Genomic DNA, 25,254 nt, shown 5'->3' on the forward strand with positions numbered 1-25,254 from the left:
GCACATTGATGTCTAAATGTGATGCTGCAACCTGGTCAGATGCATCTTAAACTCAGATATCCTGGTAAATGCTCCCAGGAAGGCTTGAAGTGGCTAAAAGTGAAAAATATGTAAGTAGGAAAAAGAGAACACTTCCTTAGATAATGGGGGGGGAAGGGAAGGTGTTGGTGTTTGGTTTTTTTTTTTTTTTTTTTTTTAATGCCCTGCTACTTGGAAAGCATCATGGATAGATTAAAGTTAACCTTTCTAAAACACTCTCCTGCTTTCCACCTAAGAATGAAAGTTGAACTTGTGAAAGGTGCTAGCTTGCAGGTGAATGCTTGCCTATAAATGTCAGCAGTCCTGACTGCTGACCAGCTGCCCTACTGGCTTGCAGGGAAATGGTTTCAGCAACACAAAGCAGGTTACAGGGAATATTGACTCTTACCAGCATGAGGATATTGAGTGCTTTACTACTAAATCTCAAGAACACTTGATTGAGAAAGTTTGCTTGTCTAAAATTTAGGGAAATCCCTGTGGTGCGTACTGAGAATGCAAATTAGAGATTCCTATTGCGAAGAGCTCTTATGGCTTATATTTTGATACTACATTTATTGCCATTGGTGATTGTGGGATGGGAATAAAAGGAACAGTCACGCGTTGCTTAGAGTTAATGAATACATGAGTAGTCATACAATTGTGTTATGTTTTCATTAATTCATTTGTTAGTATTATTTATTTCACTAGAAATTACTGAGTATGAGTCATGACAGAAATAAAGGAAGGAGAAAATACCCATTACTGCACTGGCCCTTTTGCTTACACAAACTGGAATAATATGGTATTTCTGTGCAGCAGTTGTTCACAGAGCAGTAAACCTTGCTGAAGGTGTGTGTTCCTCACCTGATAGGCTTTGCTCATGTACTACTCAACCTGGGTAGTTCTCCTGATCCAATGTACTAAAGGCATGAGGTGAAAGGGTCATTTTTCTTATTAATTGGTAATGTTGTGCTCTTGTAATGATATGAATGAACCTCCAGGCCGGCTGTGCTCAGCCTGATCCGAGACCCCTGGAGGATGCACCTGCCCCCTGACGGGCGGGGAAGGGGCAGTGGCGCTCCCCGGCTGCTCCCGCAACCTGCCGGGAGCCGGTTCTTCGGCACGAGTCGGAGAGAGTAAATTAATCTCTCTGACTGAGAAAAGCAGCCACATAAAAAACGCGGAGAGCTGTCCCGAGGAGAAGCCGCTCCTTCCCAGCGGTTAGCCCGAAGACGCACCGCGCGTTACATAACGCGTCCCGGGGAACGCGGCAGCCGCGGCCCCCACGCAACTCGATACGTCTTCCCTCCGCCAGAGGCGGGCGGACACCGGTCTGGCAGCCCCTCTGGTCGGTGAGCCGGGCTCCCCAAAACTAAGCCTCCGCTCGCACGGCGACCCCCCCACCCATCTCCGGCGGGAGGTGAGGGCAATGAACGGGCAGCCGCTGGGCGCCAGCCTCGCCGCATCAGTGAGCGTGCGCAGCCGCGGGAGCGCATGCGCCTCCGCACCCCCGCCAGAGCGCTGAGCATGCGCGGAGGCGGGGGACGAGCAGCCTCCGAGGGAGGGTTGCTGGCGGCCGCGGGTAGCGGCGCATCCCGGCGGGCAGGGGCGAGTGGACGGCAGCGGCCCCATGTCCTGCCACGGCGCAGCCCAGCGGGGGCTCCAGCGGCGGCCGAGTGGCGCCGGGGGCCGCCGCGCTGCCGGGCCAGCAGTGCCCGAGCCAGGCTGTGCCCCAGTTTGTGTCCAATCAGAGAGTGAAGTGCGTGCACCGAGCGGGGCGGCAATGCGTAAACAAGCCCCGGGTAACTCCTCCGCCCCCCGCTCTCCCTTCCGCGCCGCTCCCGCCCGCTCCCCGCGCCGCCCCGCAGCCTCCCCCGCCGCCCGCCAACAACTCCGGCGAGGCGCGCGCTCCCGCCGCCCAACCGCCCTCCCCGCCCCCCGCCCGCCCAGCCGGCGCCGCCCGCGCTGCCACACGCACCCCACTCCCGCACACGCCCGCGGGTGCCCGTGGCCTCTCGAGGGGGAAGGTAAGGGGCCCGCCGAGCCGGCCGGCGGCAGAAGCGGGCGGGAGCCGCCGGGCAGCCGGGCGGCGGCGGGGTGGGGATGTTTGAGGGAGGGGGAATCATGTGTCATAACAAGTTGTTGAACGTGACATTGCTCTTGAACTGCGCTGCGGCGGCGGCGGGGAGCGGGGCCGCCAGGGGCAGGGGCCGCCGAGTAACTTTCTCCGCGAATTCTCCGCTAAGGAGGGAGCCGGCTGCGGCGCGGGCAGGGCGGCGGTGCTGGCGGCCGCGGGGACGGCGGAGTGCGCTCGGGAGAGGCTGATGCTGTTCGCGATGCTCACTGCTTCCTGAAGGGGACGGCGCGCAGCGCGGCTGGTGACGGGCGCTTCGTGTCTGGCTGCTGCGGGAGCCGTTTCCACCCCGGGGAGGATTTTTCTAGCAAGGCGCCGGGGCGGCTAGTTAGCGATGTTCTGTTCTGGTCCTGCCGGCAGTTATCCCCGGCTAATGTTCCGTGGCAGTTTGGCTCGCTTCCGTCGTGATTAGCTTGGCTTATTATGTAAGATGTCACCGGCGGAGGAGAGGCACAACTCCTCATTGTGGCAGGGGGGCGGGGGAGGCTGGGGACACCGCTCCGCCGTGCCTTCCCGCACCGGGTACCGGAGCAGAGGGAGCAGCCCGGCCCGGGCAGGGCGGGGAGCTCACCTCGCAGCCCGCCGGTCAAACACGGCACTTCATTTTACACGTGGGTTGGGTGTGTTTCCCAAACCTTGCCTTTGAGCAGAAACATAACCTGTTCTCGTTCCTCTCTACATGTCTGATTTCTTATTTTCTTAAAAAAAAGAAAAAAATCATCACGAAGTTTAAGAACTTGATTTTTGCTTCCTTTATGTGCATGTTCAGTATGTTAATGTGATCTGGAGACGATTGAATGAATCATCAGTTCCATGGAATAAAAGCAAGTGAATCATCACATACACATACACACACACACAACTGTGGGGGAGTATAGTTATTGCTGTAGATAGTGAAAGGTTAGTGTCAGTTTCTGGTACGCAATAGGATGTAAGAAATATAGATAGTGATGTGAAACCTACTAGGCTTCCTGGGGCTAGTTTGTGAGCTGTGAAAGTTTTGCAACACTCAATTTCTGTTTTCCTGGCTCAGTGGTTGAATGGTAACATCCTTCTGTATCAATTTGATACCCTTTATTTTAGTCAGATGCTTAAAAGGGGAATGTTAATGGTAAAATTTAAGTAACTCAGTTATTCAAAGTGTATTAATTTACAATAAAATTTTAACAAAAAACCTGCAATGGTATCGCACTATGTCCATACCCTGAAGCCAGACACAGATCCTAGATGCTTTTAATATGAGATTTGTTTTGTTTATTTTTGTTAAACAAAAATAGTTAGTCTGTGTTATAGTAAAAATATATAACTACATGTTTGGAAAACAAACCAAGCTAGTTTATTTAATAAACACATTAGCGTTGTACCTAGGTAGACTTCCATTGCTGATCCTCTAGCCTGTTGCTGTTTTAAATGGAATTGAGGCTAAGTCCTGTATGTAGTTTTTCTTTCAACTTCGACTTGATTCCAAAGTGGAATTTCCATCCTCCATGTTTCCCTGACACATCTGTCTCTTCCTGCACAGAGGCAGAACTATGAATTTTACAAAATTTTTTTTTTTTTTTTCTGTCAGCATACCTGACATTGTTGAGAAATTAAATGACTGTTTACAACAGGAACGTAGTGCTTTACACATACTAGCACTTGGTTTTACAATATAAAAGTATGTGCGGATCTTTGCATATCTCACTGGTAAACTATTCTTTGTCCTTTGGCATCAGGTATCCTTTATCTTGCTGCCTGTGTTTTGTACCTCTAGTCATTCTCCAAACAGGAATAGAGAAATAAATCAGTCATGGAAAAGGGTTAGTTTGGGTATTTGTTAGTGTTGGGAGAAAGGGCATGTTACCATTTTTGCTTGTTTAGAACTGAGTGCGCTGGCACTTCAAAACCAATTTTATAGCATTAATTAATCACAGAATCACAGAATCACAGAATCGACTGGGTTGGAAAAGACCTCAGAGATCATCGAGTCCAACCCTTGATTGGACTTAAAGATTGGAACAACTAAGTGTGGGAACAATGTATTACTTCACTGTGTGTCTTCTACCACCTCACTATCAGAAGGTTCTAAAGTCAACCAAGTTAAGACTGCATGTGATTGTGAACACACTGTGGTAGAAATTCTCTTAAGTTAGGGATATTGAGTGGTCAAGTTAACAAACAGGAAAAAATGCTGCTTGATTTGTGCATTTAAATCAACAGTCAAATAGCATTCATATGTTTTTATTTAATTTCCTTACCAAGAAGACAGAACATACAGTGTGTATGGCATTCTATGCACCCAGACCTCAGCTGAAAGCAGTAACACAAATAATACTGAAAGTGGGCTCACCACTGCTCCAGCTGTTTTCTCCCACTCTATATGCACTCTGGGCTTCAAAGTAGAAGTGAAAAATTCTAGGTTTCACTTTTAAGCCTGCAGAATGTGCAAAATAAAGTGAGATAAAATGGATAGATTTAAGGTTGCTTCTGTGCAGCTCCATTTTTAGTATTGATAAGCAGATTACTGTAGGATGCACAGGAGAACTTTTAGATCAGTGGAGGACAATGCAGATAAAAGTGGAATGTCTGAACTTTGTATCTTGTTTTTTGCTATGTTGAGATACATAGGCTCTGTTCTTAGCATGATAAATTTATGAATAAACATCAAATCTTACACTGCCTTTTATCAAAAAGAAAAAAAAAAGATGAAGTTATAATGTTTATTTGAAATTAATGTGCTTTGTTCAAAAATTTTTCATAACCTGCTTTTTAGAGTCTGTGCTCTGAAAGACTGGTGCCAACAGCATTTTCATATGTTCTTCCAGGTATCTCAACTGAAATGAATAGTTAACTTCCCAATGGAAAAAAAAAATAATAGATTCCTTCCTTTTGACAGGTTTTGCTTTAAAGACCCATTCCAGACAGATGCAGCAGTCCCAAGCAAAGTTCTGAACTATTCCTGTAGAAAGACATACTGTTCATGTCAGAAAGAATCCTTTCTTCAACTGCTGAAAACTTTGCACAAAGTACTCATTGGCCTGAGGCTTGTTTGCTCCCAAATCCTCAGTTAAAAGTATTTGTTGCAGTTGTCTGGGAAGAAGTTTAATTTCTATTACTTGTCTCAATAAGTTTTCTGTTAAGAAAATAGTTAGAAAAAGTTCATACTCTACCAAAGTATATTGCTTTGTATATTAGAGTTGTAGCTAATCTGTTCTTGAATGTTGGTGGGTAGTGCCTCAGACATTTCCTACAATGAAGCTTATTCCACTCATTGTGTTTTTCTCTTTTCTCTTTTCTCTTTTTCTCTTTCTCTTTTTCCAGTAAATGTAGTGTCATGAAAAGTGCCAGCTTGACAGACTTGGAGACTTTTGAGATCGAAGCCCTTAATGAGCAGAGCAGGTGTAGTACTGGCAGCAAGCTGCACCCATGCTATGACTAGACTGTATATCTGGCTGTATGTGTGCATGTGGGAAATATCTGTGTTACTGTCTCTATCTTAATTATTGCTTATAAAATAAAAATTATCCACTGCTAAGTGTAGGACACTCCTAAAATTAAAGATCTGTAGTGTTACTTGAGCACTGTAATCTCAACAGCCATCACTATTAGTTCTTACATGTGAAACAAATAATTTTGACTGATTACCTAAAGCTGAAACCATTTATCCCCTTATTAATAGTTCAATTCATGCATGTCTCAGCAGGTTTCCTAACATCTGGCTAAACTGTTCATTTGCAACTGTGCATTGGTGATTTCTTTCCTATAATGGAATGATTTTCTTCCTTTGTTTGTCATTGTTTTATATGTGTTTTGAGGTTTGGCTGAAATAAAAAAACAAAAAACAACTAAAAACCTGCTTATTTGCCATAATAATCCTATTTTCATAAAGCACCTAACTAGGAAAAGATGGGAAGACTTACTTTCTTAGAAGAGGTTAAAGATGAGAGTAGAAGTTATTAGGAGGATCTTCACTTCCTTAAGACACTGTCATATTGCTGACTGATGCATCGCAAAGAGGGAGACACCAGGCTTTGAGATGCTGCAATCTGTTATGGTTTGAGAACTTGTTTCCTATGTTGAGTCTTCACTGGCAGATGAGTTTGCTGATTGTTTTAAAGAGTGTACCACGTGGGCATGGAGCAGGGACTGCTGAAGAACCAGGTCTCCACACCTAACTGGGATGCTCTTGGTGACCCCTTGTGCACATCGTCAGTATTGGTTCTTCCACAAGGAGGAAGCTCACTTTGTACTCATAGCACTTCTACGCAAAGCAAATTCTTGTTAAAAAAGCCCTTCCTACACACTAAATCACTCATGTAGATGTACCAAGAAATAGGGTTGGGACCTAAATGGTGAAGCTGTGTTTTTTCCCTCATTCATGGGTATGATTCGTTCTATGCATATTAGTGATGGCAGCATTACAAAATTATTTTCGGACAAAGATACATTGTTTCTGGCAACTTTCTGGTAGTTATCTGCTTTCTCAGAAAACTAGGTCTCTGTGCTTGTGGCTAGCGATAACTGAAATCAGTGAGTACAATCTGATACCAGCAGGGAGGCTTGTAGTTTGTAATTGCCGTAGAATTGCTTACAACCCATTTATTTTTCCCATCTTCCAAACTCCACCCTGCACGCTTGTTTAGTTCACCTGTTACAGCTTAGTTTTTGTATAATGAGCTCTTGGGGAACACATTGTCATTCATTCTGTATTTGTAAAATTTGCAGCACTTCAGTATCCTGTCTGATTTGGCTTCTGGTCTCTATGGAAATAAGTAATAAATAAGAGCTTTCATTTTAGATGTTTTTGCCTGAATCTTTACTGTGTTTCTATGCCAGTGCAAAGAAAACAAAACAATTCTTCTGCAGTTTTAATAGAAGTTTGTCCAAAACCCAACACTATAAGTAAAATATGACTCCAGATAGACAACAGTATGAATGAAAGAGAATAACAAATCCAGATTCACATTTTTGTGACTCATGTGAAGCTCCTGTGAGGGAGACCATGAATACCAACAAAAGAACAAAATTAAGCCCTAAGAAAAATAATACTTCAGTTTTGTTTTAACATAGTTCAGCAGGAAAAATATCACAGGAATTCTCAAATGTGATGAACTTCTGTAAGGGTTGTAATTTTCTGAGAATGTTTTGTTCTTTCTTTTAAATAAATAAATAAATGCATGAATGAATGAATAAATATATATATATATATATATATATATATATATATTCTTGTGTAGCCAAAACACTCTGTGGCGCCCTGAGTAGAAATTCTGGACTTGGAATCATACAGTTCTTTTTCTACCTGAGCGTGGTTCCTTTCACAGAGATGTGGAGTTAGAGACAGCTTACACGGATTGTTGAGAGGCGAGATTGCTACAATTGACTTCTTCCATGAGTAACCAAATGCGGTTATAACTTGATGACAGGGAGGCAATTTATCTTCACCCTGTGAGGGTGATTTCACATTGGCACTCTATCAGTATAGGAAATATATGGATTTTCAGTGTAGTGTTATTTGGTACATTTATATTAATTTCTCTTTGCAGTGGTCTTCAAAAGCATTAATGTTCATGGATTACTTTTTCAGGACTAATATAGTTGTTATGTAGCAATTTCAGTCAGTCCTAATGAATTCTATTTTACTGAAACAAGAAAATACCCAACTTAGTTTGCAAGAGCTGTGAACCAGTAGTTGTATGATCATATAGATGATGAGAGGGTAAAATGTGTTTCCCAGTGGCTGCAGCTGACAAATTAATTTGCAGAAGTAGAATGGCTGAGATTTCTCTCTAGAACTATAAAATGAAACATTTTAATATGCATTAACATTTACATTTTTTTAAGAGTTTGTACCATCATATAAGAAATCAAGGTATTTTAATATGTATTAATACAGGTAGTATGTGTGTAAGGGAACACACTGGGATTAATTCTTGTTTTCATCTGCCTATAGACATTTCATTTTTGTTTTCAGTCATTTTAAAATGGTGATAATTTATGTAAATAAGAGTTTTTAAAAAGAAGCCCTAAGACAAGAACATAAAATGTATTCTGCCCCAGTTAGTTTGTAGCTTTCACTGAGTGTCCTAACCCATGAAAAAGTTCCTGTTATGTAACAGTCTTAATTTCCAGTCTTGGCATTCTTCTAATCCCTGCATTTTTCATAGTCTGTGAATTTGTGATGCAGAAAGGAAGTACCTGCAGATTGAAATTACTTCTATGGTCATAATTCCTATCTTAGCTTTGTCAGTACAGTGATAGCACTTATGGGCCTTGATCAGCAGCAGGGCTTGATTCATAAAAGCAGCTTTCCAAGTCTTAACATTGAGTCTCCTCAGCAATCGCTGACGTAATTATACAGTATAACACTGATGATGTGACCTATAACAAGATATTAATTTTCTGATTTGAAGCTCTACATAGAAGAAAGAAAAGGCACTGGAGTTCCTTTTGATAGCAAAAGATTTCACGTTGTGCTTCCTACTTCTGGTTCTTCTTTTTAGTGATACTGGAAAGATATCACCTTATTAATTACGAGTGGAAAATCTGTGTATTGTATTGTATTATTCCTTTTTTTTTTTTTTTTTGTGATGTAAAAAGTTTGTTTGTTGATGTAGCATAAAAATCTGTGCTTTGGGATTCGGTGAACTCTTGGGAAGCATTTTCTGCATCCTGCTGGTTGTGGAAGCACTTCCCCTGCAAAAAGTTGTCAAGATGCTTGAAGAAGTGGTAGTTGTTTGGCAAGTGGTCAGGGGAATATGGTAGATGAGGCAAAACTTCATAGCCCAATTTGTTCAACTTTTGAAGTGTTGGTTGTGTGACATGCAGTTGGGCATTGTTGTGGAGAAGAATTGAGCCCTTTTGGTTGACAAATGCTGGCTGCAGACATTGCAGTTTTCAGTGCATCACATTGGTTTGGTGAGCAGACTTCTCAGATGGAATGGTTTCAGATTCAGAAAGCTGGAGTGGATCAGACCAGCAGCAGATCACCAAACAGTGATTGTGACCTTTTTTTTGTGCAAGTTTGGCTTTGGGAAGCACTTTGGAGGTTCTTCTTGGTCCAGCCGCTGAGTTGGTCATCACCAGTTGTTGCACACAATCCACTTTTTGTCGCATGTCACAATGCGATCAAGAAATGGTTTGTTGTTGTTGCATAGAGTAAGAAAAGATGACACTTCAAAAATGATGAATTTTTGGATTTTCAGTCAGCTCATGGGGCACCCACTGATCAAGCTTTTTCACCTTTCCAATTTGCTTCAAATGCCAAACTACCGTAGAATGGTCGATGTTGAATTCTATGGCAACTTCTTGTGTAGTTGTAAGAGGTCATTGTCAACTTCTGGTGGCCGGCGACTATGCTGCTCATCTTCAAGGCTCTCGTCTCCTTTGCGGAACTTCTTGGACCACCACTCCACTGTACGTTCATTAGCAGTTCCTGGGCTAAAAGCGCTGTTGATGTTGTGAGTTGTCTCCACTGCTTTGCAACCCATTTTGAACTTTAATAAGAAAATTGCTCAGATTCGCTTTTTGTCTAACATGATTTCCATAGTCCAAAATAAATATAAAATAAACAGCAAGTAATGTCAGTAGCAAGAAACATAAAGCAAGAAAAGCTCATTAAAATTATGTATAACATAACCACATTTATTTAAGAATGTATTCCAATATCAAAGGGCAAATTTCAACAATGCAAAACCAGTGATTCCTTTTACACAAACCTGATATTAAGAAGATAGATTTCAGGGCTAGTTACTACTGATCAGACCTGACAGACAGATAAATTCTCTCTACCACAAAAAAGTAGTTGATCTTGAGATAAAAGTCTTGAGTGATTCTTAGAGAAGCACCACCAGTAATTAAAGCAAGTGCAATTATATTTATTTCCTCCCTCAAGAAGAAGAATAATGGAATATGTAAGAAACCAGGCTCTTAATTAATTTCATAATGAAAACACTGTTCTTTTTTCAGATGGAAGATCAGCTCTTAAATAGCGAATGTGTGGATTGAATGAAGTTAAAGATGTTTCTTTCATTCATGGTTTTATAAAATTGTTATTTACTTCTTTGAAGAATCATCAGTACTAGCTGCTGAGAGAAAAGATCCTTTATATGATATAAATGATATTTTGACTAAGTACTCTTGGTTGATTCTGGCTGTAGAATTTTCCTGCATACAAAGTAATTTTGAAGAGCTGCTTAATCAAACCAATATTTTTCAGCTTTCCATCTTAACTCTTTTGATATATCATAAATAAAGTAAATTTTCATGCTTTCATGCTAAATATGTATTTACCAAAATTTGCAAATGTTTTGTGTGGACAATGATCACAGAATGCAAATGGATTTATTTGAAATAGAGTACTCGGTGACAGTTGGTGCGTCACACAGGCAAGTGTTTAAAATCTGCTATTGATGTGTAACTTTTGTGAATTCATTGCTGAAAATATAGAACGTAAATTTATGTGGGATTAGTCTACAACTCAAAATTTCCATTAATTGCAGAGGAGCTTTCCCAGTGAATTCAGGATGAAGCTGGATGAAACCAATCACAAACTTGTAACAGAGGCACTTTTCTATAACATCTGGTTTCTCAAGGTATAATAGCTCTTATTATATCAACTAATGCAATAGGGAAAACCACATGAACTCTTGGGCATACAATCCTTTCTTCAGGTCTCAAACAACAGCAGCGAACCTTGAACCAAGAATTTGGTTTCATAAGGCATCTGTAGGCACTGCTACTGAACAGGGGAAATACTGCTACTGTCTCTAATGCTGACTGAGCCCTGGCAGTCATTGAACCCCCAAATAAATTCAGTTTAGCTTACCCAGCAAGAACCTAATAAAACCCAGTTTTCTGCTGGGCCACTGTGTTAAATGGACAAGCTCCAGAGTGGTGCTTTCCTTTTCTGGTACAACTGGTCCATTAGATCGGCTCTGCTGTTCATTTAGGACAAGTTGGGAATAGTTGCTTTGAGTTTATTGTAATTATGGCAGTCAAATAGGTAATTTGTGGGAAATAGTGTGGTTACCATCTGTAAAGCAAAGGGAATATTATTATAGGGAGAAATTGTGAGTTAGTGCTCCATCACAGGCATAAAGGAAATGGGTCATTACCACCAGAAGACTGAAGGCTTTAGCTGGAGTGTCATCATGCGGTAGAGACAGTATCACCACTAAGTCTCTCATTTTTCATATCTACAAGATCTGTGAATCCTTGTTTCCAGGTTTGACTTAGTGATCAGGACTGAGAAGAGAGAGGTGAAATCTTCTGGTGAAAAATGTTGTCATGGAATTCATTCTGGCACCTAGACATCCTGCTACTATGTGTGCAATTACACTGACAGAAGAACAGTATGAATAGAACAGTGCACATTAAGAATGCAGTTTGCTAATATTTATGTAAGGTAATCTCTGGTCTTTCTTTCTTGGATAGTTACTAGTCTGCTGTACTAGAAATGGGTTTGGGTCACATGGAGTTACTGGAGCAAGTTTGATGTTTGCTGGTTGTGAAGTAGTAGGTGCAGACTCTGCATCTGACTTCTTTCTTGGCAGTAGAGAACCTTCCTTTCTTTCCCCACCTAACTGTCCTATACCTAGATTTCTCAAGCATCTTTAATATGTAAAGAATATTTGCAAAGATCTGCTGAACATTGGGCCTTTGGATTTACAGTTTCCATCTCCTTGGGTGGGGGAGTTAATATGTGATAACATTGATAGGCAGTGTGCTGGCAAAATAAATTTCCTATATTTCTTACCAGTGATTATAGCAGTTTACTATGTCATTTTTACTGCATATTTTCCAAGGAAGTGTCTTGGGTTTCGTGAATCCAAGGTAGAATCCATAAAAATAAAAATAATTTAGAATTTAGCCTTAGCTGATGAAAACTGCTGTTACTTAAACTTTAGTTGATCTATTTGACTTCATGCCAATATTTAACATGGCTGTAGATAGAGGAAAGCCTAACCACAAGTACTGCTTGTACTTACCATAGTTAAGTTACCATAGACCTTGTCTTGAATTGCTTATAAAATTGTCAGGTTTTAAATAATTCCAAGAACAAGATTAGGGAAAAGTTGTCATTTTGCCCAGTCAAACAATTTTTTGTAACCTTATCATTAAGCCATGACTTCAAATTTGACTTCATTATTGCCCTTGTATTATGAATGTATTTTTTCTTGTTCTTTTGAAAAAAGAAGTGTTTGATCCAAGTATAAGCCTTTGAGGAAAAAAAATCTAAGTTTATGTATGTTCTTAGAAGAGGCTGGTGCAAGTTTGGCAGCAGCATTTTCCAAAGACAGCATCTGCAGCCACGTAGTTGAGCAGCAGTTTCCCTGTTGTTGTCCTCCTTGAATCCTGATGTGCACCCTGATATAAGTATTAAAAAGGAAGAGATTAGCTCTGCTTTGACTGTTAGAGTCACAGATATAATGAAGGATAAAGAAGAGGTGACTGCTCTGCAGAGGAGTGAGAATTGCAAGTGTCTTTTGTTTGCAAGTAGCAGAGCTTAAAGGAAGTCAGAAAATCCTCAGGGAGAGTCTGGGCACAGGGAAATGCGGAGATGGATGCTGAGTGATCTGGAGGGGTTCCCTGCTTGGGGGGGGGGGTAGGAGTCCAAGGGGTCCAACACCAGTAAAGAGCATACTTCCTAAAGCTTTTTTTTTTCCTTCTCCTTCCTTTCTCTACTATAAGCAAATAGCAGAGAGAACAACAGGCAAAGAACATCTCTTCCCCTCAGTGCTTGCTGGTTTGGTATTGATTCAGTTTGTTCATACATGTGAGGTCTGTTTGGCAGGTGCAGAATTCAGACTGCTGACACCTCACACTGCATGGATTTATACTCACTGAAGTAGGATTCCAGTATCTTGGGCACAGCTAAGTATAGAAATTAGACTGTTCTAATGTAGCTATTTTAAGGCTAAATGGTTGAAATGTTAGGACATTTCTTATTTTAGGCTGTTGGTGTGACCATAATTTATCCATTGTAATGCTCTTCAATTCTATTCTTAAAAGGCTTTCTTCCCATCAGCCCCTTATTTATTGCACAGTTATAATGTGTTTGGGGATTTATCAGTAGAAGTTGTCTGCAATAGAGTGTAGAAAGGGTGCAGAGCAATGCAGGAAGACAAAGAATAGTGTCAGGTTAGGAGAGAAGAACGCCGCCTTGGAGGACTGTTTCTGCTCATCATGGATGCGAAATGACTATTTTATGCTGAGCAGGTAATATAGGTCAGGAGTTCACAGGTGGCCATTGATTTTTTAACATTTGTGAGACACATGTAGCCAAATTTGCTGGTGTTCTGACATCACCAGTACAGATAAAATGATGTGAAACTGAGCTGTTTACTGTTAAGAGTCCTGAGCATTCTGAAAAGTTGAATCTTAAAACTTGCATCAGCTATATGAAACTAAAGAGTACTTGGGACAGCTTGGACCTAGATTTCTATGTCTCCTTCTTCTGTATCTGTAAATTATGGCTAGCAGTGTTGTCTTGTTGAATAGGTTATGGAAAAATTTTTTTACTATTTGGGGAGCATTGAAATACCACAGGAATGAGTGGGTATATGTGTGTATAATATCAAACACCTAGGGTAACATTTTTTTAAAAAAGAATAACTGCCTTTTATACTAGATTGCTTGGTAGGAAATATATATTAATAGTATTAATATATAACTGATGTTATAGTTCATGTGTATAAAGGCACAGATTTTTTTCTTCAGTTCTTTTGAAGACTGTAACTTTTACTGAAGTTGTACTAATCTTGGAAGGCCCTATCTAGATATGGAGTTCTGTTGAGTTTGGTTTCATGGAGATGTATGAGAGATTGTTTTTGCCTAAGGTAGTATATTTAGACAGAGAAATGTAGTAGACAAATTGGGCTCAGGGAGAGGCACTAGTCATACAGGTGTATTTGTCTGTAACGTACTTGGGCGTGCTGCTTGGAGGTACAAAGGTGCTATTTTATTTCTTAAACTAAATATACATTGGGGACATCTATGTGATTTTAAGCAGATATAAGCTCCTGCTGTCTGTGCTTGAAGAAACTGAGAAGATACGTGCCTGTGGTTAGTGCAATATCAAGATACAGTGTATTTGCTGTGCCTCAGTGCCATGGTAACACCAGAATAGGGTTTCTAGTCAGCTTACAGCACAGACATATCTCACTGCTAGTAGACCCAGCCTGCAACTTTTCTTGTCATTAAAACAAACAAGATTCATTAAAAATACTTTACTAAAACAAACAAACTGTTATTTCAGAAGCTGTGACAGTCATCTTATGGATGTGTTCTGAACGTGGTACTTGTGGGAAGAGACAGGCAGAGTTTAGGAAAGAACAAGTGTAACTGTAGAAAAATAAAAAAGCCCACAATTCTTAAAGCTGGACAATGCAGAACCTTCTCTTCTTTCATACCTCAGTGAGTGGGATGGTCCTGATCCTGCTTATTGGAGTGGGTGAGATTTACTTTGTCCACAGCAGTAAACTGCACATTCATTGAAAGTGGTAATTGACAGTTAAATGTTGATTCCCGTGCTTTCCTACCAGTAAGTAAACCATAAACGTTGCTGAGCATCCTGTATTGTTGGATGTCTCAGGAGCTTGTGTTGCAGGAGCTTTTTGTAGGCAAGAGTAGATCAGACAACTTAGTGTGGTATTACTCGGAAAGTGAGTAGTAAAATGTTAGCATTAGTGATTTTGACTAGTCAGTCAGATGTCTGACAGGGGTTGCATCTCATGTCAATTTCGCTGCTAAACTATACTATCTTTTCTTTTTAATCACTCCTTTCTATGTATCTTGTGGGCTGCACAGGTTTTAAGTAGTGGCTAAAAAACTTGATACTCCATGATTGCTCATTTTAACATGTTATCACGAGCAATACTCAGTTGGAAGTCACCAGATCTGCATGCATCAGTGCCTGGACCTATAGCAAATAGATCACCAAAAGCAGCAATTCCATAGAAGCTACAGAGCTAAACAGGCCAATGAAATCCAACTGCTCACTGTGCAGTTGCTGCTCTTGTCTCACCGTGTACCAAAATTGGTCACTGTAGTATGCCCATAAACAGAGCGTAGAGCAGGAGCTCCAGAACTTTTTTGAGTGCTACCAACATAAAAAAAAACCTGTATGATAGTATAGTTACTTTAGCAGATTGTACTTTTTTGGGGAGTGGGGGGGAACATGCACAGATGCAGGAGATGTTTAGGCTGTATGGAGGAAAGGCCATAGATAGATCTTTGCAGGGTACCAGTTCAAAGTACCTACATAATTAGGAGGTCCCTGCAGGAGTGAACTGCATTAGAATTATCTGCACAAGATATAAGTGGGCTTAACAACTAAGAGTCTTTTTCAAAATTTTCCTGTGAGCAAATAGGTGCTAAATATTTTCAGTTTGGGGGAGTGAAGTTGCTGTCTATGTAAACATACGTTTGCAGTATTTTGGTTTTTAGGTCCTATCCTTGTGCTTTTCTCTGCAACACTTCTGTTTCTGAGTTAGCGAGGTTCTGTATTCAGGGTTTTATTATTTCATTGTCTCTTTTTTTTTCTTTTCCTTCCTTTGCATGTTCCTGCTTATCTCGCAAGCACAAAGAACTGATTGAAACTCCAGGTAGAAGATAAATTTCAGAATAAGAAGAAACTTGTGTACACTGAAAAGAAATCACACAAGGATTGTGGAGAAGAATCTGAAGTACAAGTTCTGGTATGAAATTCTAAATATTTTCTTTGGAATTCAGGTGACTGCTCTAGAAGATAAACCTCACTTAGTATAGAGTATAGCATGTAAAATAGTTCAACTGAGTCTGTGCTGGCCAGACAAAGATCACTTCTTACCAGAAAAACTGGGTTTAAATAGGTTCAGACTAGCATAGTTCCTACTCTGTTGTATGGCGTATCTACTCAGATATTTTTCATGCTTTATGCAAATGTTGAAGTGTCTTGTATGTAAGAAAATGTGTTTATATAAAAACCAGCCACAAAGTCAGGACAACTTTCTAGTACTAGATTTTTTTTGCTACTGTTAAGAATGTTTTGAGTATATATATTTTTTTTCTTCCTTATAATATCAGAAGGAAAACCATATGTAAATACTTGAGATGCATTCTTCCATTTCCACAATGTGAAGTCAAAAGGCAATTCATTTTCTTACTACTGAAGATGCTGAAATCTTTCACATGTTTAAAAAACACTGTATCAGTGTTCACCCAGAGAATACCTTGGTCTATTTCTGACTCCATATTTCCACTGATGGTACTGGCAAATGTTTCTGCTAATTTAAGGAGCCACAATTTGAATCCTTTATACTTATTGTGGAAATCTGAATTTAGACCTCTGAATTCGCACAAAGCAAGCAAGAAAAGGTCCTTCCCTTGAAATCAGATTATCTTTAAAACCCAAGAAAGCTAATTAAAATTCAGAAAACTGGAACTGCTTTTTTCATGTCTGTAGCATTAAATTTGCATTTTTTTGTCTAGTAATTATTTCCAGAATTTGGCTGTGTAAAAGCTCATCAGGCTAAAACCAGGTATACTTGCATTAGAAGTTGACTGGCTGGAATCTGTCACCTAATCCAAGAGAAATAGCTTAATTATTTTTAGTCTTTTATAGATGGACTTACAGGTACTATTTCAAAAGTTTTCTCTTTGTAAGTGCCAGTCAAAAGACTGGAAAGTTGCCCCGTATGTTTTCTAGGCCCATATCCTAGGTACTGTTATATAGAAACACCCATTTAGTGCGCACTGAACTGAAATTCAAGTTATGATCTCGCTGTCGCTAAGTGCCAACTTTGGCTGGTATTAAATGCTGCAGGTAGAAGTTTGTTAGTTCTGTGTTCAGGGTGACCAGAAGAAAGGACAGGGGCCACAGAGAGGAGAAACTCATTACAAAAGTATTTTAACTAGGTAACACAAAACCTCAAATAAGGACCAGTACATCAGCAGAAATGAAATGGAGATAAAATCTGGCAATATTCTTAAGGTAATATAATAATGATTTCCCTACAACAGACATTTGATTAAAATGTTAGACTAGAGTACAGCTTAACTGTGAATCAAAAAAGCATCACAAAGGAGAAGGAAGCCAAAGAATGCATATGGGGAGGGCTTGACATTCATATCCTTCCTCACTTGAAACTGCAGAAATAAGTATGTGGTGTTTAGGTGTTCATGATGGAAATAGCAGAAAACAACCCATGGGGCTATTTCTAAAATCAGTATATTCCATGTAAATGTAATTAAGCTCCCCGACATGAGTTCAAATAGAAGTTTAATATATTTCCATGGGCATATTCTGGAGCCCTCGAAGATCTGAGATAATAAAATGGAAGGACAGGATAAATAGCAAAAGAGGACTCACAACGTAGAAGCTGTTCGTATGTTCTGTTTCCATAGTGCCTTATTCTTCCCTTCCAAAGCACAGACTTCTGAAAGAGTTTTAAAGGGTCATAGTATCATCACCTGCCAGTGTCAAGGGGAGACAAAAGAATGAAGGTAGTCTTGGATGAATGGGCAAAGGGAATATCTAGCAGTTGTCAAATTATATTGCTCTGTTTTTGTTAATGCTGTGATCACTACTCACATACCGAACTTGGTTCTCGTAATTGCACTTCAAGGAGGATGCAGACAAATTGAAAAGGGAAGACCTAAAAGAAGAATACAGGACTTGGGACACATGCTTTATCATAAAAGACCAGAGACACAGCTTAGTAAAAGTAAAGCTAATGTGGCACTTTCAGCCAGTAACCAAGCCATCTCTTAATATTATTTTTGGTAAACTAAATGGAAACATTTGAGATCAAGTAACTGATATTCAAAACCAGATCCTTCAGTCTTAAAGATTAAAAGAAAATCAAATGACTGTAGCTTAGCAAATGAGGTAATAAAAAACAGACTAATTCAGACCACAATTAAGGATTTATTATTATTTTTACTATTTTACTAATTGGAACTACTAATAATTGTGGTAGAATCCTTGACGCTGGTAATTTTGAAAATTAAGAAGGATGATTTAGTCAAAGTAATCCATTGAACTTCAGGTGGGAATTAGTACAAATATGTCCTATGGTTTGTGGTGTGTGGGGTTTTTTGTTTGTTTGCTTTTAGTGCAGCTCAGACTAGATGATCACTCTGGTCTTTTTTGACTTATTATGTATTACAGTAAAGGTTGTGCAGTCAGTCTTTACTGTAAGATTTGGATTTTTAATTATGCCCAGCTGTGGCAGATAATGTTCTGCATGCAATTACCTGAAATTCTCCAGAATTCAGCTTGCTAATTCAGTAAAAGCGGAAGAGGAGGCATGTATATCAAGGAAGTAAGATGTATTAGACAGATTAGATGTTTTCAAGTGTGGTTTGTCAGCACTTTATAAAGGTATGACAGGGTCCCTTGTGAAATACCTGGCTATTTAAATTTTAAGTGACCTTGTAGCTTCTTTTGTGGTTGGTAGTATTCAAAATGTGCACGGGAAGTAAAGCAACAGCTAGCCCTGTAGCTCTGCAAAAGATAGCCCTTGGGTACAAGGGAGAGCTATGTACTGTACTTGCATAACATCTTGGTCTTAAAGTAGGTTAGATATCTGCTTAGTTTTCTGTAAAAATACTGTTCCCTATTTGTTCTGTATTAAACCCTTCTCCACTTATATTTTTATGTTCTGTAATAATAAACATAAAAATGATGTGTTTTTTTGACAACTGATAAAAGCAAACTAGCTAAAGTGAAGAACGGTCCAAGATCAGTGTTCAGGAAGAGTTCTTTCTGAAAGAAGAACGCCAGACTTGAGTGTATGTCTCAGATTTATTTTGCAAGTGATAAGGTTAGAGAAAATAAATATTGTGTGAAAGTGTATGCCTTAGTTTCCATAAGGTAACAAAAGGGTGTATGTTGTGTAAGTAGAAGTAACAGATGCTTGGGAATCCTAAATTCTCAGAATTCCAATCTTTCAGTCTTCTTCTCTTCATTTTGGCAGATTTTTTCATACCACTGCTAGAAAATGAATATTTTATTAGATTTGATAAACATCTTTGTCAATAACCACATTCTTTAAGTCATCTTTGTACTATATTCCAGTGCTGTGCAAGAACAAGATTTGCCTCAGATGTACAGTAATCTTTAAGCCCCCGTAAGAGATACTCAGTTTAAGAACTAGATTACACTAGTTCTGCCTTACATAGTGTTTTTCATATGTGTGACTGTGATGCAGTGTTTATTTTAAGAGTCAAAAGCTACAGGTTCAAATCCCCCTGAAGTCAATAGGGGGGTTGCTTGCAACAACTTTTAACTTATAGCCTGTACATTTTTATTTCTATTTTATCCTTAAAATTTCTGTATGAAAATCTACTGCTAGGAGGTTTTTTAATTTTTGATGTAATACAGCATTTTCATGCTCAGAGAGAGGCCATTAAGAATATTCAGTAACACAAATGGTGCTTTACTATGAATGCAGTAAAAGTAAGAAGTATCCATGAGATGGCACTCAAAAATACTATCATTTGTATCTAGTAAATTACCATTTTTAAAAAAATAAGTTCATATCTTGATATAAATATGTATCTGTTATGAGATCATGTCATTATTCTATATGGCTTCTTACACAGAGTTTATTGCCATATAAATGAAACCTTTCCCAGCAGTTTGTTAAACAATATGTGTAACATCTGTCACATGTTTTTAACACATCCTCTCCCTCCCTAAACTCCCCTCTTTTCCATTTTTATGGCTGAGCATGACATTATGTGGCATGGAATGTCTCTTTGGTTTAGTTCAGGTCATCTGCCTGGTTGTGTCCTCTTGCAACATATTGGGCACCCCTCAATTTCCATTATGGTGGGTAGTGAGAAAGAGAGAAGGCCTTGATGCTGTGCAAACACTGTTCAGCAATAGCCAGAACATTAGTCTGTTACCAGCATTGTACTGGTCACAAATCTAACACACAGCGCCATATGAGCTGCTATGGAGAAAGTTAACTCTAGCCTAGTCAGGCCCAGTATAGTTATTTAGCAGGATGACCTAGGAAGAATTTGAGACTTAAACTATAAAAAGCAATAGATAGCATCTGAATAACAAAATATTTGTCAGGAACGAAGTAGACAGTCTTTTATAGATAACCTTAGTGCTTTTGAACACATCGTTTCTATGATGGGGGGCATGATGAATATTTCTAACATGGACAAAGAAATCTACACGTCAAAGATATTCAGGGTGTATATTTAAGCAGAGTGTCCCACTGAAGTTGTTCAAGATTTGAATGAATTGAAAACTAAGAATTTAGGTTTGTCTTGGACACAAATTTCTACTTAGGTCAGTAAGTGCTCTGTTTCATTCCTTTTACTGTAGAAAGCAGACTACTTATACCATTCTGTACATTGCGTAATGCTCAGCTTTCTCAAACAAGAGTGTTTATTTTCTTGTGCAGGAGTCTTTTGGATGTTTTGCCTAAATGTCTTATGTTTCCACCCACTCCTGTCTAACATAATGCATTTCTTTTATAGAGAAACTGAGATCTGAAAGATCACATTTGGCATTAGTCTCTAGTGAAACTGAAATTTTGCTGGAATCTATTGAGACTTTTGCAGGTTTAGTAGCACTGCTGTTTTGGGAATAGAGCAAAAAGGTTGCTGTTATTTTTGTTGACATGGAGTCTGTAGGGATGTAAGCAGTCTAGCATTCCTCATGTGGGCAGTTTCCTTTCCATAACAATGTTTGAATATTGCATTGAAACCTTATTCTTTCTGTATCTCTGCTAACATGTCATTAGTGACATGAGTCACTGACTCCACTGTGAAGTAAAGAGTTCGCTTGAATGCTTATGAAGTGTCAAACTACTTCAGACAGAGTAGAAGGTATTTACGGTATCTAACCATCCTGAGTTTGGGAGGTGTGAGGAAGGGACTAGAAAAAATAATGAAATTTGGCATTTTTATATGAGCAGTTTCTGCCTGTGCAGTGGTCATCACAACCTAAACAAAGATAACGAAACATCCATGGGATTATAATGCAATCTTTGTGGGTTCAAGACTAAGAAGTGTAATAGAGCAGTAGACCACAAGTCCACTTTAGTTCTTAATAGTGGTCACATGCTTCTAGAACATTTTTATTAGATAATGTAGTGCTGGAATTTTATCACATAGGAATGCTTACAGGAGTTAGGATGAGTGACACTTTGCTCTCCCACTTACCAATGCACTAGAGACACCAGCAGTATCCTTTATTTGACATCTTCCCTCCTAGTTATTGGGAGACTGCAGTACTTGTGCATGTGTGGAATTAAGAGTAGTTTACAAGTACACTTCGAACCATGCTGCAAAGAAGGGGTAGAGCAGTGGATGTTGTCTACCTTGACTTCAGCAAGGCTTTTGACACTGTCCCTCATAGACAAGCTCAAGAAGTGCAGGCTGGATGAATGCATGGTGAGATGGATCATGAACTGACTGGATGGCAGAGCTCAGAGGGTTGTGATCAACGGTGCAGAGTCTGATTGGAGGCCTGTAGTTAGAGAGGTTCCCCAGGGGTCAGTGCTTGGTCCAGTCCTGTCCAACCTTTTCATCAGTGACCTGGATGAAGAGACTGAGTGCACCTTCAGCAAGTTTGTTGATAATACCAAACTGGGAGGAAGGGCTGACACACCAGAAGGCTGTGCTGCCATCCAGCAAGACCTGGACAGGCTGGAGGACTGGGCAGAGAAGAATCTGATGAAGTTTAACAAGGGCAGGTGTAGGGTCCTATACCTGGGGAGGACCGGGCACCAGTAGAGGTTAGAGGTAGACCTGCTGGAAAGTAGCACTGCAGAGAAGGGCTTGGGAGTTCTGGTCGACAACAGTTTCACCATGAGTCAGGGGAAAGGGACCTGGGGGTCCTGGTGGACAGCAGGATGACCATGAGCCAGCACTGTGCCCTTGTGGCCAAGAAAGCCGATGGCATCCCAGGCTGTATTAGAAGGGATGTGGTGTTCCTGCTCTGGCAGGGGGATTGGACTAGATGATCTTTCAAGGTCCCTTCCAATCCCTAACATTCTGTGATTCTGTGAACAATGTGCCCTTGTGGCCAAGAAGGCCAACATTACCCTGGGGTGCATTAAGAAGAGCGTGACCAGCAGATCGAGGGAGGTTGTCCTCCCCCACTACTCTGCCCTAGTGAGGCTGGAGCTGGAGTACTGCATCTAGTTCTGGGCTCAGTTTAAGAAGGATAAGGAACTGCTGGAGGGAGTCCAGCGGTGGGCCACAAAGATGATTACGGGCCTAGAGCACCTTTCTTATGAAGAGAGACTGAGAGAGCTGAGTCTGTTCACCCTGGAGAAGAAAAGGCTGAGAGGGGATCTCATCAATGTTTATAAATATCTCAAGGATGGGTGTCCATAGGATGGGACCAGACTCCTTTCAGTGGTGCCCAGTGATAGGATGAGGGGCAATGGGCACAGACTGAAGCACAGGAGGTTCCATCTGAATATGAGGAAAAACTTCTTTACTCTGAGGGTGCCAGAGCACTGGAACAGGCTGCCCAGAGAGACTGTGGAGTCTCCTTCTCTGAAGACAGTCAAGACCTGCCTGGACACATTCCTGTGCAATCTACTCTAGGTGAACCTGCTTTTAGCAGGTGGGTTGGACTAGATGATCTCCAGAGGTCCCTTCCAAGCCTAACCATTCTGTGATTCTGTGAATGCAATGATGGAGATGTTCTTTTTAAATGTCACTGCAGAATATAATATGTGTGTGTGCTTGAATCTGTAATTACATTATTTTATTTGCAACCAAAAATACTTTCAGTTAATTACAAATACAAAGTGAGACAGTATTTCTGTTTCAGTGATTGTTCATATTAACTGCTGCTTTGGAAATGAGCATAACTGCATTTTTATTTCCTTTTTAATAATGAATGTGTAGCTGTAAAACACTCTATCAGTACTAGATGTGTATTAACCAACAACCTCTTCATCACAGCAGAGGTAAAAGTACATTTAATTACGTCATAGAGACATAAAAATAACTTGTTTCAGGAAGTCATGGAGTTATTGTCTGAAACTAGGCTGTGGAAACAGTGATATTCACATTCATGAGATGTTTGTTAATATGAAAAGGAAAGATGAGTTGATGTGTCTAGTTCTTTGTCATCTTAAGTGGTCATTTACTCTTGCTTAAAACTGAATGCAAAAATGCAGTTGAGACACAACATCCTGTTTCAGTCCTGTTTTGCAAGTGTGTAAAATTACGTATCTATAAATACACAGACACATACTATATAAGGTATGAAATTCTGAAGAATCCAGCTTTTTATCTTCAAGCATTTTAGTTTGCAAAATGTTATACTTGCCTCCATATGCTGAAAATATGAGACTTACCTTTTAATTCCCTATCTAAAACTAACTGCAAATATCTTGATTATTTTCAGGAGCTAGTATCAACAGCAATATGAGGTAGTATGTAGGTTAAGTGTTCAATATGGCAATTTTTTTCAAAATAAAATCTCTCACCTCAGATATTAGGTGTCTGGCTTAAATGCATGTCAAATGAACATTCAGATGAAGAATAAAGTTGTGATTAACACATTGTATTGGAATTTGAGAGCTGGAAGTTTAATTCCTAGGCAGTCATGTCTCTCTGTGTTACTGACATCAGAAATTTATTAGGAAACCAGCTAGAAATATTTTACTCTTTGTGTAAAACATGCTCAGTAATGTATTCTTTTCTTCACACACTTTAGATTGGAGGCTTCTTAGACCAGATGGACTCTCAAAGTGTGTGTTTCTACTGCAGCTGAAGGTGTATTAGCTGAATTGGATATATTTGTACTAAGTGTAATCTAGTCAGCTTTATTAAATAGCAATCAAAATAGAGTCAGGTGTTTCAGTAAATAGGACCCAGCTTGCCCTGGACCCTTGTGTGGCTAGGTTATGCTGTTGTATATTCTATATATTCACTTCCATAATTACTGGAGTCAGCTACATTAAACGTAGATCTGCTTTTCTCTTTCAAAAAATGTATTTTGATCAGCTTTTGTTTTAATTCTTAACTAAATTCAACCTTTAGATTTTCTTCTGATTTGTTCTACAGAAGCAAGCTTTTTCCATGTCAAGTTTTTAGACATGTCACAGAGAAATGGGAATGGACATAGAGCTGCTGTGTAATATAATGATACTGGTCTGTAATGATCTTTAGGAAAACCCAGTAGCTTTTGTTTAGTTTACACTGTGGTGCTCACAACAATGGATCCCATAGGACAATGAAGACAAGGAGGCGACAAAGCAATTGCATGCTTGAGTGTATCCCTGGTATCCATGCTGCACACTTACCAGGGATCAATGTCGTGGCTGTGAGACGAGAGCCCAGCATTCACCATGGCATACACCTCTGCTACAGTTCAGACTTAACTGGAATTACTAACGCTTTCAGTTCACAAGTAGCCTAGAACTGCATATAGTGAGCATATTCCAAACCTATCAAGTGATTCTGGTTAGTATTTCACAGAATCCCAGAATCACTGAGGTTGGAAAGGATCTCTGGAGATCACTTCGTCCACTGCCTCTGCTGAAAGCAAGGTTGACTAGAGCAGATTGCTCAGGACCTTATCTGGTTGGGTTTTGAAAATCTCTGAGGGTGGAGACTCTGCAACTGCTCTGAGCAAACAATTCTAGTGTTCAACTAACTTTACAGTAAAACCCTTTTTTTTTTTTTTCTGATGTTTAAATGTTTCCTGCATTTCAATATGTGTTCATTGCCTCTTGTCCTTTCACTGGGCACCGAGAAGACTCTTGGTCAGTGTTCTTTATGCCTCCCTCCATTCTCCATCAAGAATGTATACACAATGACCAAGATCTCCCCTAAGCCTTCTTTCCTGCAGGCCAAACACTCCCAACTTTCTGTCTGTCTTCATGTGATAGATGTGCCAATCCCTAAGTCATCTTTGTGGCCCTTCACTAGACTTGCTCCAATATGTCCATGTCTCTTTTACTGGGGAATCCATAATTAGACACAGCATTCCAGATGTGTCTCACCACCTCTCTTGACCTGCTGATAATGCTCTTCATAATGCAGCCCAGGTGGCTGTTGGTTTTGTTTACTGCAAGGATGCATTGCTGACTCATGTTTAGTTTCATGTCCATCAGGACACCCAGGTCCTCTACTATGAACCTGCT

The 25,254-nt window shown here is 40.1% G+C and overlaps 1 protein-coding gene across 3 annotated transcripts in view; it reads left to right on the forward strand.

The window, feature by feature from the left end:
* Positions 1-1,559: 1,559 nt before the first annotated feature.
* PCGF5 (polycomb group ring finger 5) overlaps positions 1,560-25,254 on the forward strand; it is a 69,718-nt gene continuing 46,023 nt past the window's right edge. The window contains exons 1-2 of one of the 3 annotated variants that reach the window (XM_065067439.1): positions 1,560-2,045; positions 15,717-15,834. The gene's annotated coding sequence lies outside the window, so the exon portion shown is untranslated. Of the gene's footprint in view, positions 2,046-10,322; positions 10,729-15,716; positions 15,835-25,254 lie in introns of those variants that run through there. The other 2 variants (XM_021288359.2, XM_065067441.1) reach the window with 2 other exon arrangements.

This window comes from Columba livia, chromosome 6 (genome assembly GCF_036013475.1).
Source record: "Columba livia isolate bColLiv1 breed racing homer chromosome 6, bColLiv1.pat.W.v2, whole genome shotgun sequence".
Taxonomy (NCBI): Eukaryota; Metazoa; Chordata; class Aves; order Columbiformes; family Columbidae; genus Columba; species Columba livia.